Source organism: Ahaetulla prasina, chromosome 3 (assembly GCF_028640845.1).
Source record: "Ahaetulla prasina isolate Xishuangbanna chromosome 3, ASM2864084v1, whole genome shotgun sequence".
In the NCBI taxonomy this organism is placed as follows: domain Eukaryota; kingdom Metazoa; phylum Chordata; class Lepidosauria; order Squamata; family Colubridae; genus Ahaetulla; species Ahaetulla prasina.
Window position 1 is genome coordinate 93,871,854 of NC_080541.1, and position 13,229 is coordinate 93,885,082.

Genomic DNA, 13,229 nt, shown 5'->3' on the forward strand with positions numbered 1-13,229 from the left:
GGTGTGTGTCAGCTTGCTTTGCGTGGGGATTGGAGGGGGGTGCAGCAGTTGGTGATGCTGCCATGGTCTGGCTTCTGGATGGTGGTTGTATTTCGTCCATGGGATGGGTTTGGGTTTGAATCTGGTGTGGATTATTGGTGGTGGTGTTATGTGTTATCCTGGGTCCGGTGTTGCCACTACCAGTCGTCACCATGAGCGCATGGCAGGACCTCAGACTCAGAGCCAGGCCAAAGCCTGGGATGTTGCATCACAGCCATCTGCTCAAGATGTTACAGAACAATACTCAGGATGTCACAGCACTAGAGCTCAGGATGTTGCAGCACAGCCGATTACCCAGGTCGTTAAGACTAATGGGCACACAGGCACACAACTAGGACCACACCCACACAGGATGCTACATAGGATGCTATACAGCCCATTACCCAGGTCGTTAAGACTAATGGGCACAAAGCACACAGCTAGGACCACACCCACACAGGATGCTACATAGGATGCTATACAGCCCATTACCCAGGTCGTTAAGACTAATGGGCACAAAGCACACAGCTAGGACCACACCCACACAGGATGCTACGAAACAGCCGACTAATCTGCAAACATCAACTCCATCAACCAATCAAGATGTAACAACACAGCCAGCCAACCCACTTACAGAAACAAAGTCAGCACTCCCCACCTCCCCACCAGTATTTATAGAGAGACCGCAGCTCCAACCATGCTTTGCTCGCACAAGCACGAAGCCGAAAGCACCAGCCTGAAGATGACGAGTGGGATCTCATTGAAACGTCACCAAGATACTCTCAACCTTACACGCAAAAAGACCCGAATATGCCAAGACTTGCATATAGATAGATAGATAGATAGATAGATAGATAGATAGATAGATAGATAGTGAGAGGTATTTTTCTGTATATATATATATATATATATATATATATATATATATATATATATATATATATATATATATATACAGAAAATATATATATATGTGGCTAAACAAAAAAGTTTAGTGAAGATTTAAAAACTGAAAAGATGCATACAAGAATTGATCAAAGATATTGTCAAGAAAGAGTATGTATAACAGCCTGGGATTGTAGAGAAAGGCTAAAGTTCAAAATGAGATAAATCCAAAAGAAAGGCAAAATTATTCATTTTGTATTTTGACTAAATTTTCTCTTACAATAGGACATATAGGCAATTGTTAGAAACAGGATAAAGGACAGGATTAAAGCTTAAAAGAGGGAGAAGCATTGTCAAGGAATACCTATTTAGATTGAATTTGTTTAAACCTCAGTCAACTGTTTAAATAAATAGTTATTTGTCAATCATATATAACAGGTAAAAGTATAAACATAATTTGAATACATGAAAAGAGTAAGTAAAAAAGGAATGTTAGGACAGGGATGGTAGGCACATGGGTGCACTTATGCATGCCTCTTACAGACCTCTTAGGAATGGGGTGAGATTAACAGTAGACAGTTGAAGCTTAAAGTTTTGGGGGTTTGGGGAAGAAACTACAGAGTCAGGTAGTGCATTGACCACTCTGTTGCTGAAGTCATATTTCCTGCAATCAAGTTTGGAGATTTACCTTGAGTTTGTATCTATTATTTGCTTGTGTATTGTTGTGATTGAAGCTGAAGTAGTCATTCAAGGGAAATGAAAAAAAAAAGTTCCCATGATCTGGCTAAATCTTTATGTACTACTTTGGAGAATAGGTGAAGAGCTAGATGGCTAGTAGAGGTTAAAAAAAAACTGTTTTCAAAATAAAACTAGAACTATGAAACAATCAATCTATCATAACAATCTGGAAAGGCTATACAACAGATCATAAAAAAACCCAGATCTGTGAGCATCACAAAAACAAGAGAACAATTTCCAGAAGTCAACAAGGATTTGTGACAAGTCTTGAAGACTAACCATATCCTACTTTTTCTAGTTATCTTGTCTAAAATAAATTCTTTTGTAGATTGTGGGAATACTTTAAATGTAATATACCTTGCCTTCAGCAAAGCATTTGAAAAAGCACCACCAGATATTCTAATCAGCAAGCTAAAGTGTCGGGTAGATGGCTTCACAAGGGAATACATAGGTGGCTCAAAAATTCATCAGAACATCCTTATCAAAAATTCCTCATTAAAGTGGAACAATGTAGTACAAAATTTAGTCCTAGTCCTATACTCTTTAATACTCTTTATTAGGGATCTGATTGATGAGGTGAATGAAATGCTTATCAAATATGCTGATAGCATTATTGCGTAGGATAAAAATAATTTTGGGTGGAACAGAAATAATATTATGAAAGGGGAGTACATTAAATAAACAGGGCTTTCTTAATGGTAAGAATAATTTGACAATAGGCCCAAATACTCAGAGAAATGAGAGAATCCCCTTCAAGCAGCCATCTCTTGGGGATGTTTTAATTTAGATTGCTGCCCTCAGCAGAACTTGTCCTCAGTGACATAAATGATCTCTTCCAGTTCTGTGACTCTATTCATCAGCAATCTGGAAATTTCATATAATTAAAGAATCAGTCCTTCTCTGTGCCATAACATTATTAGAATAGAGTAGAGTAGAGTAAAGTAGAGTAGAGTAGAGTAGAGTAGAGTAGAATAGAATAGAAGTTTGAAGGGATCTTGGAGGTCTTCAGTCCAATCCCCTGCTTAGGCAGGAAACTCTACACCACTTCAGACAAATGGTTATCCAACATCTTCTTAAAAACTTCCAGTGTTGTATCATTCACAACTTCTGGAGGCAAGTTGTTCCACTGATCAATTGTTCTGCCAGGAAATTTATTAGTTTTGGAACAAATCCCGTTAAGCAACTAACCATGTTTGAAGCATCCACTTCCTGTACTTCATGGGATCGCATATGGGATAAGAACAGGAAGTTGGTTGCCTTTCTTCCCCACTATGTTCCTTTTACCCAAGTTGTAAATTCCACTATACTTACCATCTTGTTATCTGTCAGAAGACTTCCTTGAATATTTTTTTTTCTCCGTTTGATAGACATGTTCTGTCTTGCTTTATCTTTTCTTTCCTATTCAGACATGTGCTTAAGTAAGAGATTTAGGTTTCCCAAGGAGGCTACATTTCTTGATGTTACTAGTGACAATAAGAAAGCTAATTAAATGCACACAGGCATCATCAGATGGGAGGATACTGTTAACAGTATGCTGTGGGAAAAATATTATCTCTTTCACATCATACAACTGAAATAAGGATTTTTTGAAATCAGAGCTGGTGCCTCTGTGTTGCTGAAGGATGAAAATTGCCATGATATGTGTCTCCTTTTTCGTCTTCCAAAGTATCTTGAAAGGCTTATCATATTTTATTATGTATTATTTTTCTTAAAAAATATCTTTCTGATACCAGAGGATCAGAAAGAAATTTATAACAGGTCAAAACATAAGTCTCAATAACTGCTCTTGAGTGGGAGAAGATATTATTACTAAGATATACAAACTTTTACTGAAAATGCAAACAGTAATGTTAAACATTGTATGATAAAATGGTCATAAAATTGAATGTAATATACTATTGGACAAAAGGATTGACATTTTCAGTGAATTATAATCTTAAAATATTTTTATATAAAATGATGTATCAATACCTGGCACGGCGTAAATTGTCAAAAATCTATAAAGAAATTTCAAATATTGGTTGAAAGTATAAAGAAATTGAGAGAACAGTTTCTTATATTTGGTGGATATGTAACAAAGCTAGAAAATATTGGGATCAAGTATGTATTTTGATGCAGAAGATTTTAAAAATAACTGTACAATTGAAACCAGAAGCATTTCTTTTGGGTTTAATGGACAAACAAATGGAAACATCTTGTGGGACTTTGCTTTTATATGTGATAACAGCAGCAAGTCTGACTCAAAAGTTGGAAGGACTTAGACATTCTTACACTTCTTATTCTTAGAACTAGGAGAATAGATGTAAAACTTGTAGAATTGGCAGAGATGGCAAAACTGACAGCCTTGATGAAATAAAAGACTGACAAATTTCATTTCTACTTTCAAATCACTTTTGGATTTTTTGTGAGAAAACTGAAAGAAATGGAAAAGTTGATTTTGGGATTTGATGATTAAAATTATATGGGATTATGGAAATAATGTAGACCGGGGGGTGAAACTCGCGATGACATGTTGTGTCATGTGATGTATCAAAACTTTCCCCCCCCTTCGCTAAAACAGGAGCGGGCATGGCCAGTGCATGATGCATCCAGCCCGTGGACCACAAGTTTGACACCCCTGTTGTAGACCAATGTTAATCTTAGAGTAAGAGTTTGATGTATTTCTTATTCGTATCTGTACCAAAGTTGAAAGTCATTCCTTTTCTGTTTTTTTGTCTCTTCTTTTTAGTTTCATGCTTTTTTATTCTTTCTTGAGCTTTTTCTTTTTTTCTTTTTTTTGGCTGCTTATCTTTGTGTGTGTGTGTGTGTGTATGTGTGTGTGTACATAGATACACACACTACCCCTAATGTGGTAAATAAAATAAAATAAACTTTCCCTTAATTTGACCTCATTCCCTGTTTTCTATATGCAGACATCCATGCAGTTTTCTTGGCAATATGTTTACCTTTACCTTTATGAAATTACCAGTATAGCTTACTTCCATGAGATTTCCTTGTGGTCCCCAATCCAAGTCCAAAACAGGTCCCAATCAGGACAAGCAGTGGTGCAGCACAATCCAGGAATGATTATTAACACCTTGTTCCATATTTGCTTGAACTGACATTTAGCAGCTCTAATATGGTTCTATGGGATGCACATATGTCACATTCTGGACTCTGCAATAATACCATGGCGATATTCCTCTTCCTTTTTTAACAAATCTTGGCATGAATATTTTAAGCTATTTGTATGATCTGTCCTTTCAATAGTAATTATTTTTTTAAAAAAATACAATTAAAAGATAACTAATACAAACTAAAAAAAAGAATGAAAAGTAGATAATTAGGAAAATTAAGAAGACAGTAAAGAAAATAAACATATTAAGAAATGATTTCCCCATTCATCCTAAATAAGTATAAACAATTTTAGTAACTTATTACTTTGTCTTAAAATAAATCAAAAGATCTCATCTTCCTATATCCTGCTGTTGTTAGTTGTGAAGTCATATCCGACCCATCACAACCCCATGGACAACTTTTTTTCCTTTTGGTACTGTCCATGGGGTTTTTATGGCAATGATACTGGAGTGAGTTGCCATTTCCTTCTCCAGTGGATCACGTTTTGTCAGAACTCTCTGGTATGACCTGTCCATCTTGGGTAACCCTGCACGACATAGCTCATAGCTTCATTGTGCTGTGCAAGCCCCTTCGCCATGAAAAGGCAGTATCCGTGAAAGGGTCCTATATCTTACCTATAAACAAATCCTTAAAGTAAAAGAGATGCTCTGATTAAGAGCCCATCCTCTCATCATAAAGAGCCCCCCCCTTCCCAAACCAACCCCACTGGAAGAAGCATATAGTAATTAGCCTCAGTTGTTGTTGTTAGTTGCGAAGTTGTGTCTGACCCATCGCGACCCCATGGACAACATTTCTCCAGGCCTTCCTGTCCTCTACCATCCTCTGGAGTCCATTTAAACTCACGCCTACTGCTTCAGTGACTCCATCCAGCCACCTCGTTCTCTGTCGTCCCATTCTTCTTTTGCCCTCAATCTTTCCCAGCATTAGGCTCTTCTCCAGTGAGTCCTTCTTTCTCATTAGGTGGCCAAAGTATTTGAGTTTCATCTTCAGGATCTGGCCTTCTAAAGAGCAGTCAGGGTTGATCTCCTCTAAAACTGACTTGTTTGTTCGCCTTGCAGTCAAGGGACGCAGGAGTCTTCTCCAGCACCAGAGTTCAAAGGCCTCAATTCTTTGGCTCAGCCTTTCTTATGGTCCAACCTTCACAGCCATACATTGCAACTGGGAAAACCATAGCTTTGACTATATGCACTTTTGTTGGCAGGTGATGTCTCTGCTTTTTAGTACGCAGTCTAGATTTGCCGTAGCTTTCCTCCCCTCAGTAGCAGACCACAATATCACAGTGAAGGAGGCAGAATGACATTGAAGCAAAAAATGTTAGAGTAAATTGTTTTTCTCGGATTTCACTTGGAATAAAACCTCCCTTTCTGGAGTCCAATTTCTTTTCAGGCACAGAAGAAGGTAATTGGTGTAGGCTTGATCTACTAAAAATGCAAAGTGGGCAGAGAAATAGCTGCCACAACCCTCATCATGCTAACTAAGCATATCTACTCAGCCTTGAGGGAAAAAATATCTCGGTTTGAAATGCTCAGCACCTCAGGAATGCATGATGCTGTATGACTAGAGACTTCCCTCTTTGTCCTGGATGACTTTCAGAGCTATTATGTAGATAGAGGCATTAAAAAAAAAATACAGGCAAGATGAAAGTAAGGGGAAATATACCTGAAGGCTTGTTTGAGGCCTTGGTGTTCTGAAGAACATTTTTTCCCTTTTTTAAAAAGAAAAGTCCCAGTTTTGCTGCTGCAGTACAAATTCCCCAAACTACAACTTGTGACTAGTAGGTTTCAGTCTTTCTAAAGCCTAAATGCTCTTTGAGACACATAGGTTCTGGACTTCAGAGTTTATATTTTATGTTTTATTATGAGCTACCTTGAATGCATTCAAAGATGTGCTATATATTACAATAACAATAAAAGCAGTAAGAAACCCCGTTTTCCAAGGCTTTGGTCATATCTGCTACCCATCCATAGATCATCCCTTTGGCCAAAACTGTCCTTTCAGAAAAATCACATGGACTGGATTTTACAGAATAATAAAAAACAGTGTGAAATTCTTAGTATGTTTTAAGAATCACCCTTCTAGGGAAAAAAAAGTTGTGATAATATAGTTATAGCTGATTGACTGTTGCACATAAGATGGTATATTGAATTTTGCAGAGCTTTAAAAGAAAGAAAATGCATTAATATGGATACACCACAGTTTTGTGACTCTTTAGTTATTTTTCAGAAGCAGCCAGGCATTTTTTTTGTGTGTGTGTCATCATGGGGCATTGTAAGAAAAGGAGGCAGTGGTGCTTCTGTATTTTCAGATTCCCTGTACCACACTGTGTAACTGATTGTTTTACTTGGCGAAACTCTTATCTGATATCAGCACTTAAAAAATGTGCTGCCACGTACGTTTGGTGGATTTTATTAAATGTATCCAGTGACAAATTGTACACTTGAAAAAATGCCATGGAAAAAGATTTATATAGAAGCCGGAGGGCTCTGGTGCTTTTTCTATCAGCAGAGGGGTAACGATTGTGGTTTGGAAGTATATCTTTTGCTTTTCTTGTTCTGCGGCTAGTAAAACACTGTATATATTGCAGGTGCTTGAGATAAGAGCAAGATATATATTGCAGATTATCTATCTATCTATCTATCTATCTATCTATCTATCTATCTATCTATCTATCTATCTATCTATCCAAAATATTAGAAATTGTCAGGTGCAAAAGACCAGGTGCACATGTGGAGGTACAATGAAATTGATTAATTGTTAAATAACCTAGGCACAGGAATCTTTTCAAATAATGGTTAGCATCTGTTTGGAGTTAGATAAAGGTTCACAGAATTCAAGGGGCGTTAGTCCATTTGTGGCTATGTAAAAAACCTAGGCTGATCCCTCTTTTAACTCCACCCCCAGGTTCTGCCATTCCTTCTACAGAAACTAGGTCATCTTCCCAGAATGCAACACTAACACATCCTATATTGAAGTACTTATATTCATAAGCTGAATATAAGCCTTTAACCTTAAGGAAGAGTGGGGTGGTAAAGTGTTCTGCAAAACACCTTTTTTTCCCAGGAAAATGCAAACACGAAAATTATTTTTGGCCCCATTCCACTTTTTTCAAAATAACTCTACTTCCTTTTTTACGTTTGTGCTAAGTTCTTGTTCGGTTAAGGTGATTTAACCAGAGGCAGTCTTCATTTTGTTGTTGTTGTTGTTCTACTTTTACCTGAACAGAAAGAAACAGGCTTGTTTTAATCTAGCCAAGCTTTCTCATAAATCCTCTAGCTACAAATGGTTATGAAGGGAGCCATAAACCATTCTCTGTAAATGAATACTTTTCCTCCTCCAGATATAATGAAGGAGTCCAAAATAGACTGGAGGTTATGTCCAAGTTACATGCAGGTGTTTGTTCTTGGGGATGGACATGTATGGTTTTGTGATGTCTGCAATGTTTCACTGGGATATTCTTCCAGCCAGGCAGACAATTTTAACTTCTTTTCAAAGTCATAATTCCAATGAAGCTTGAGATAACTGGCCAAAAACAAAAAGGTTTTTAAAAAAGCATACATAGACTAGAGATAGATAAATAAGAATTGGTTCATCTCATTTGCTTGTGTTCTTTTTGTATCTCATTCCTAGGATTCTTTCTGTTTGCTTTATTTTTAATATCTATATATATGCTGGTTACATTTTTAGCTGATTTTGAATTATGCGATTAACACTATTACCCACAATAGATCTCTCTATCTTAATAGACCTCTCCATCTCTCTACCTATAGTTCTCTATCTGACCAAATTTTCTGAACCAAAAAAAAAAAGTGGGGGGATCACTTTTTTCATGATATCTCCCTTTGGGTTTAATTTGAAGCAGGAAGGCGATAGAGATGATGCTACAATTACAGAAAGGACATTCACCTACATGTCTTAACCACTTTATAGATCAGGTGAACGCTGGCTCCCCACATCTAACTCCTTTAAATTGCACTGATATCTTCTTTGAAGGATAAGTGGGAACAACTTCCCACTGAACTGAATTAGATTGGTTGTGGACCAGAGATGGGTTTTAGCAGGTTCTGACCAGTTCTGGAGAACCGGTAGCAGAGATTTTGAAGAGTTCGGAGAACTGGTAAATACCACCTCTGATTGGCCCCGCCCCATCTATGCTTTGCCTCCCGAGTCCCAGCTGATCAGGAGGAAATGGGGATTTTTCAGTATCCTTCCCCTGCCATGCCCACAAGCCATGCCCACCAAGCCACACCCACAGAACCAGTAATAAAATTTTTTGAAACCTACCACTGTTGCGGACACCAGATGGAACATGATTTGTTCACAGCGCAGCACTAGCCCTGTTACTAACTAAGGTTACTCTGTTCATTTCTTCTTTGCTGGAGAAGCTACTGGCCGCAAAAAAAGAAAAACAAAAACTGACTGTAGGAACCAATTGCAAAGTTGTAATCTTAAAATATTTCTTTCTGAAAAGTTCATTGCAACTGCTAGCTTTTACTTCACATTATGTTTCAGGATAAGGGCATAAGAATCATTTTGTTTTTTAAGCATTTACTTCCTCTTTCCCTGTCTTAGTTAATAGCATGAACTTGAAACCACATTTTTATTGCTTAGCTCAGCTCAGTAGTCACTGAACTGGAGAAAGCTGCTTTAAAATGCAGTGGAATGAAATGAATTTTAAAGTTAGACTTTTCTGTAAATTGTTTGTTGGTGAGTTGTGTTGGCAAAACCTTATTTTTTCAGAGCTTTGAGTTTCTTTATGTTCCCAGGTATACATAAAACATCCACTGTATGTCTCAGATCCCTCCCCCCATTTTGCCAAATAGCTTCTGCACATAGTCTATTCTCATCTCCTCCCCATGGAGGGGAAAGAGTTTCACAAATGGATGTGTATTGTAGTGGTTGATTGATGCATTTATGTTGACAGTGGGTAGGCACAAATGCCTATGCAATATTGCTGTTTATGCATCCATCTCACTTCCATTTTGCTGTCTTGTTTTGATATCTAAGTATAGTATATCTTGTGAAGGGTTTAAAGGCTACTTTCCTTTAAGAGAAATCTTGCTTTCTGCTTATTAATGTTCTCCACGTCTTTGTAGCTCTCTTATTCCATTAGTGTATCCAGGTACAAATTGCAATACATACAGAGAGAAAAACACACAATCATCCTTCTTTCTACAAAGTGAAATGTATATAAAAAAAGCCCAGAAAAGGTCATTCTTGTCACATTGAATTTTTATATACTGTCAGTCTTTGGGTTTAGAATAATTTATGTACATCAGCACAAGAGAAATATTTACATCCAAAAAATCAAACTTGGCAGATTACTGCAGTACCTACCCTATATAAAGAGCCTTGGGAAGAAAATAAAGGTTTAATATATCAAGTCAAGCATATAATTGCACAGAAATACAGGAAAAGGGTTGTAATATTCAAATATGGAGGAACAAGAAGAGTGCTGCAATATAAATAATTGGATACCTATTCCCTGCCTTCTACTGAAATCTCCAAAGTAGAAGAAGAAGATGCAAACACAGAAATTCTTTACAAAACAGACAAGATTCTTTGACAGTTGTTTTTACCTTGAATAGTGGCATCCATATATATATATAAGGGACCTTTGTAATAGCAGTTAAACAGATTCTTGCCTCCCCTACTTTGATACAATCTTATAGTTATAGTAGCCCAGGAATAATATGTTAGGATTGCATTTTAAACCAAAGTTAGGCAAGTTAAAGAATACTGTCCATACTGACGTCAATACAAAATTGACAAAACTGACCATCTCTCCCCCACACCCTTAGACCTTACTTTTCTTTTTCTTTCTGTCACAAAAAAATAGATTCATTGCTCTTTCTAGAAGTTTGCATTAATCAACTGCAAAGGGCTTTTCAAATAATGCTAAGCCTCTTTTGGAAGGCCAAAGGTTGCTGGTGTCCCACCTGTGTCATATATTGAACTCATTTTTCAAAGACTGCTGCTTTGTGATGAAGTTATTAGCATCCTGGAGACAATTTAAGGCTTTGAAAAAGAGAATATACAAAAGCACTTGTTTGAGGAGCATTTTCTCCTAACCACTGCATACTTAATGACTACAGAATTATTACTGGCATAAGAGGGGCTAGTTGGGAGCGAAAGGAATAGAATAGAAGAAGATGCAGTAGACTTTCTAGAACTCTGAAAAAGAGCACATTTTAATGCAATTATTGGACAAGGATTAGGTCATTAATGATAGTTGCTGATACATACAATCCTATGTCAAGGATTCAAAGTTGTCCACAGGAAGGGAGCAAGTGTTGAATTTTTTTTTTTTTTTTGCCATATTGTGATGCAAGTATGAAAAAGCAGAACTTTCATTATAATACCAAGATGCACATTTTGTATTTAGTCAACATTGTAGTTAGGAAAAGATCGATGTATGAAGATCTATGTATACAAAAAGAAGGGGGGAAAACAATAAAAATAACTTAACCAACATAGCATTGAAACAAAACAAATGCAGGTGAAATAAAACTAAGAATCATCATAATGAAATTTCAGTTGCATTTATTTTTTTAGTTGGAAGGGCCTTCAAGCAGAATATAAATTTTACTAAAATGGGGTATCAAGATGAAATTTCATGTAAACAACCTCCTACTGTTAATTAATGCTGCAAGAGTTTGCATATCCTTCCTTCTGGTTCCATCACAATTCTAGAATAGGGATTAGTGTCAGCACTATCATATTTGCCTGTCCACAATTTCAACTCTTCTAGAAATAGAGAAACACTATTTTTCACTTTGTTTTTCTGTACATGTGAAATTATTTATTTGAACTAGTATGGAAGGGAGGGAGGGAGGGAGGGAGGGAGAGAGGGAGGGAGGAAGGAAGGAAGGAAGGATGGAAGGAAGGACGGAAGGGAAAGGAAATACAGTAAGTCATTTTTAGATCATAGCATGCATAGACTTAGAGAATCATAGGAACTTTCCTGGGGACAAAACTGGATTTTGGTTGTGTTTGTGGAATACAGATCATAATGTGCTAACACTGTCCATTATGATTGTTACCTATTTAACAGGGCATTTGCATATAGTATGGCACTATTAGGGCTAGTAACTAAGTCTGCATGTGATTTAACTTCTTTAACAAATGTTATGTGAAAGTCTAAGCTGATCAAAGCTCTGATGACTAGTGAAAGTCAATATGTTTGCATCTAGTGACAACCATTACATTTAGAGGACTGCAACTCGGAAGATTAGAAGAGTCATAAAGTGCATGATCATAAGTTAATGGATGGAAAGAAAAGTATGTTTCTTAACTGAAACTAAGAGAAAAGGGAAAAAAGTACAATAGACCTGAATGAAGGAATCTGCTCTTGAGGGCTGAAGGTAATCAAATGGGATTTTTTTTTTAAATTTGCCTTTATATCCCGCCCTTCTCCAAAGACTCAGGGCGGCTTACATTGTGTTAAGCAATAGTCTTCATCCATTTGTATATTATATACAAAGTCAACTTATTGCCCCCAACAATCTGGGTCCTCATTTTACCTACCTTATAAAGGATGGAAGGCTGAGTCAACCTTGGGCCTGGTGGGACTTGAACCTGCAGTAATTGCAAGCAGCTGTGTTAATAACAGACTGAGCCACCAGAGCCACCAGAGGCTCATTTTTGTATCAGGATGGTTGCAATTTTGAAGAATGTAATTGGTTTTCAAGAAATAAAAGAAAAATGAAGAATCCTAAGACTGAACCTTGTAAATGGTGTAACTGGAGAAATATTAAAAATCAGATTTATTTATTTATTTATTTATTTATTTATTAGATTTTTATACCGCCCTTCTCCCGAAGGACTCAGGGCGGTTGACAGCCAGATAAAATAGACAATAATATAAATACAATATAAAATACTAATTAAAAAACTTATTCAATTTGGCCTAAATTAAGATAAATTTAAAATCATAAAACCCATTTAAAAATTAAAAACCATAAAAAATCTAAAATCCTATGCCAGTCCTGCGCGAGTGAACAAATAGGTCTTCAGCTCGCGGCGAAAGGTTCGAAGGTCAGGAAGTTGGCGGAGTCCTGCGGGAAGTTCATTCCAGAGGGTGGGGGCCCCCATAGAGAAGGCCCTTCCCCTGGGGGTTGCCAGCTGACATTGCTTGGCAGACGGCACCCTGAGGAGTCCCTCTCTGTGAGAGCGCACGGGTCGATGAGAGGCAATCGGTAGCAGTAGGCAGTCCCGTAGATAACCTGGCCCTAAGCCATGGAGCGCTTTAAAGGTAGTAACTAGCACCTTGAAGTGCACCCGAAAGACCACAGGTAGCCAGTGCAGCCTGCGCAGGAGTGGTGTTACATGGGAGCCGCGAGCGGCTCCCTCTATCACCCGCACAGTTGCATTCTGAACCAGCTGGAGCCTCTGGGTGCTCTTCAAAGGAAGCCCCATGTAGAGAGCATTGAAGTAGTCCAAGCAAGAGGTAACCAGAGCATGACTGACATAGG